We start from the raw sequence: 4,228 nt of genomic DNA, 5'->3' as shown, positions 1-4,228 counted from the left end.
CACTACCTCCTGAACAGCTGGAATTACAGACATGCCCGGTCCTCATAAACTCAATTTGTTGCCACACAATTTGTTGCCCCTATTTTCATGGACTGGAGGAAGAATGAGAAGAGCATCACAGGGGAGAGGCTTACAGTTTGAGCACGTGGCCTCCATACTTTTGTCTCTAGAGGGCAGAGATTAGGGAATCCAGTAGTAAGTTAGAGTGACATGCACCCGCTAAAGGTGACATGCCAACCCGCGGGGTGATCTCTTCCACAATGAAGCAGATGTACACCTCCTTGCACTCACGAGCAAGAGTGAGAAGAGAGTTTCTCCAAAGATTCTGTGTTTTACCACAACGAATACACTTGCAACTTCAGGGTAACCTGTCTCGGATCAATGAGATTCATCTTTTCCTACGAATGAGTTGAAAACAAGACTTCTCAACGAATTGAATTTAAGAGGACCAGGCGTGGTGACTCATGTCTATAATTCCAGCTACTTAGAAGATGGATATTGAGAGGATCATAGGGCAAAATCAATATATTTTTTACCAGAAGGCTGAGCACGGAGCAAAGCCTTCTCTAAGGGAGTCAGATGACCTGTCTCAGCACAAGGCATGGGTGGCTGCTAGCCAGACTCAAGAGACCAGGAGGCCACTTGAAAGAGGCTGGGCTAATCCTTCAAACAGAGAGAGAGAAAGAGAGCTCCACATTTGTAATTGAGAAGGCGTTGCATTATTTATGAAACTGCCAAGGCCAGAGTTAACGAGGAAGGAGGCCTTTAGAAGGGAGAGTGGTTTCAGAAGCATCTTTATTTCACTGAGCGTGTATGTGCACATGCACACACACATACACACACACGTACACTATGAGTTAGAGTGTACAGAGGTTTAGAGCTGGAGATGACACTAACACAGTTAGGAAGTGTGGGCAGGAAGGTGAGGGATAGATGGAGTGGTGGAATGTTCCTCCAGGCTTCAGGTGAGAGGAAGGATATGCAGGGAAGGAGTCACCTCTGGGTGTGAAGAAGGGGTTGTTGTGTGTGTGTGTGTGTGTATGTGTGTGTGTGTGTGTGTGTGTGCATGCTCACGCTCCTCCAGTGTACAGCGCTGTATAGTTTAAGAATGTATAAGGGCTGGGAAGGTGGCTCCGTGGTAGAGTGCTTGCCTTGCATGCATGAAGCCCTGGATTCGATTCCTCAGCACCACATAAGCAGAAAAAGCTAGAAGTGGTGCTGTGGTTCAAGTGGTAGAGCACTAGCTTTGAGCTGAAGAGCTGAGGGACAGTGCCCAGGCCCAGAGTTCAGACCCCATGACAAAAAAAAAAAGAATGTATGAATATTATAATAGATCTAGAGAGAAAAGATGGGGTTTTGGGGGGGGGCCTGTGGGGTTTGAACTCAAGGCCTGGGCACTGTCTCTGCACATTTTTGCTCAAGGCTAGTACTCGCCACTATTCTACTTCCTGTTTTCTGGTACTTAATTGGATTTTCCTGCCTGGGTTGGCCTTGAACCCTGAGTCTCAGATCTCAGCCTCCTGAGTAGCTAGGATTCCAGGCATGAGCTACCAGTGCCTGGCAAGATGTTTTCAAAGACATAGAACCTTCTGGGTCTCATGTATAAATCCTGTCTGTCAGGCCTATAAACAGAAGGAACTTGAATCCGAACTCTATCAAGTGTTTATTGAGTCTTTATTTTTAAAATGAATAGAATTTATGTACAATAGAATGTACCCATGCACCATGACTCAAACTCAACATGTTGCACGTGCTACGCAACAGCCATTGAAAGCAAGGTGTAGCATCTTCAAAAGGTCCCTTCTTCTGACTTCCTTTGGATTTCAATCAGGATTGGTATATTTTGCTGTTCCTAGAAATTTACAGAAATGGAATTACATAGTATCTCTCATTCTATATCTGGTGGTGGATGCAACAGTAAATGGTTCTTTGTTTTGACGAGCAATATTCCGGTGAACAGATATACCACATTTAGTGCCTCTATTCTGTCCACAAGCATTTGAGTTATTTCCAGTGATTAACTCTCAGGGGTATGGTTATTATAAACATTCTTTTGTGAAGATTTTTTATTGGCACTTAATAGTTGATCAAAGAGGGTTGTACTATAAACATTCTTGTGCAATGTTTGATGTAGACATATGCTTTCTTTGCTTTGGGGTTAATAACTAGGCATAGCGTAGGTGGAAATTCTTATAGTGGAAATTACCACTTATAAGAAATTGTTTCCAGGGATGGTGGCATGTGCCTATAATTCCAGCTACTCAAGAGACTAATGCAAGAGTGTAACAGTTTTGAAGCCATCCTGGGGCAAAGTTAGCAAGATTCTTTTTTTGGGGGGGGGGTCTGGTTGTGGGGCCTGAACTCTGGACCTGGGCACTGTCCCTCAGCTCTTCAGCCACAGCGCCACTTCCAGCTTTTTTTCTTTTTGCTTATGTGGTGCTGAGGAATCGAACCCAGAGCCTCATGCATGTAAGGCAAGCTCTCTACCACTGAGCCACCTTCCCAGCCCGCAAGATTCTTATCTCAAAAACAAAATAAAGGCGAAAGGGCTAGAAGTATAGTTCAAGTTGCAGAGTGCTTTCCTGGAAGGTGCAAGGGCCTGAGGGGAAGGAAGGAGGGAAGGAAGGAAGGAAGGAGAGAAGGAAGGAAGGAAGGAAGGAAGGAAGGAAGGAAGGAAGGAAGGAAGGAAGGAAGGAAGGAAGGAAGGAAGGAATGGAGGGAGGGAGGGAGGGTGGGAGGGAGGGAGGGCTGGACTGCTAAATTCTACTTTATCAAACTCAGAAGTTTCTAGTTCCACTAAAAGCAGAATATAAAACAAATGAACAAATAAAGCAACGCATCTTACTGCTTGAAGGCCACTTCGCCCTCTCGTTTAAAAACTTAATCTCTTTTCGTATAATTGCTCAGACAACTGAGGGTTTAATTTAGTTGATTAAAATGTTAAAGTCCCTTTCAGAGTTCTCTCTTCTTTAAAAGGCCTCCCACATCCCTTCTCTCCCCCCACCTCCAAAATGGTGAGGAAGTTGCTGATATTCTGCATGGAGGCAAACTAGACATTCCTGATCAGCTCTCCATCGTCCAGGGTCAAAACAGATTACGTGAGAGTCACCTGGGGTCACCCCATGGATGTCTGGAGGTCAGTGATTTTCTCTAGGGTTCAGCCTCCTTGGGCAACAAAAGGGCAGAATATACAGATCCTGCAGTCGGGTACTCCTAAAGAATCTCTCCCCAAAAGATTTTGGGAAGATACTGATTAATCTAATTAATTTGGATTAGGAGTCCTGTGACACACAGCCTCCTCGATGGCTCTCTCTGCCAGGTTACTCAAACACCCTCCTGGGCAGCTCTATCAGGCAATAAACGGAGATTTCTTTTCCAAAGTTTCATGAGCAACCCCATCATGGGATAGGCCCAGAATTACAGCAGCCGGCTAAAATAGACAGGGGCCATCCACCCAACCTTATCAGCTTGTAGGTGAAGCAGCAGATAGAGAGGGGGTTTGGCGGATTGATCCATTTCATATCCTAGCCGTGGTCTTGGCTCAAAATCTCATTTTAGATAAACTAACCAACAGATCTTCCACTCATGGTGGGTTCAGACTTACCAAGAATGTTTCTGGTGATCTTGGCTTCTCCATTTCATGGAGTCTGGTCATTAGTAGAACCTGTCATGCTATCATGGCAGGGAGGGGATGAAGGGAGATGGAGTTTCAGTCAGCTTTTCATTGCTATACAACATATATGAGACAAACAATGTCTAAGGGACTCACAGTTTTGGAGATTTCATTCCATAGTGGTTTGACCTCCTCACCTTTGGGTCTATGGTGAGATAACCCATCATGGTAGGAGCATGTGGCAGAGCAAAGCCATTCACCTCACAGCCAGGGAACAAAGAAAGAGAAAGAGGAGGAGGCTGGAGCCTTATGCTGTCAAGGGCACGCCTCCAATAACCTGAGGACCTCCCATTAGGCCCCACCCCTTAAAGATTCTACTTGAGAGTAAGTCTTTGACACATAGGCTTTTTTTGAGGAAGGAGGCTCATTTAAGATCTAAAACTGTGCCTTCCGCCCCTGGGGAAGACTGGTCAAGTCCATCTTTAAGAGCTGCCCCCACCCCCAACCAAATCTTAGTTCTTGAAGCATTGCTCAAAAGTCAAAGTCCAAAAAGCTCCTCTGAAACTCAAGGCAAACTCAACTATGAGTCCTTTCAAGAATCAAAAGCAAACAATA

At 45.1% G+C, this 4,228-nt stretch overlaps 1 long non-coding RNA gene across 1 annotated transcript; it reads right to left on the bottom strand.

Annotated features, from left to right (window-relative positions):
- Positions 1–1,783: 1,783 nt before the first annotated feature.
- LOC138841837 (uncharacterized) lies at positions 1,784–3,884 on the bottom strand. Its single transcript, XR_011376514.1, has 3 exons — positions 3,811–3,884; positions 3,605–3,672; positions 1,784–1,852 (listed from the first exon to the last, which is right to left on the bottom strand). It is a non-coding gene; the product is annotated as an uncharacterized lncRNA (long non-coding RNA).
- Positions 3,885–4,228: the final 344 nt, after the last annotated feature.

This window comes from Dipodomys merriami, unplaced genomic scaffold, assembly GCF_024711535.1.
Source record: "Dipodomys merriami isolate MVZ:Mamm:240054 unplaced genomic scaffold, mDipMer1.0.p SCAF_33, whole genome shotgun sequence".
NCBI classification, from domain to species: Eukaryota; Metazoa; Chordata; class Mammalia; order Rodentia; family Heteromyidae; genus Dipodomys; species Dipodomys merriami.
Note: the sequence above shows the minus strand (reverse complement) of the source record. Positions and strands in the feature narration are given on the sequence as shown.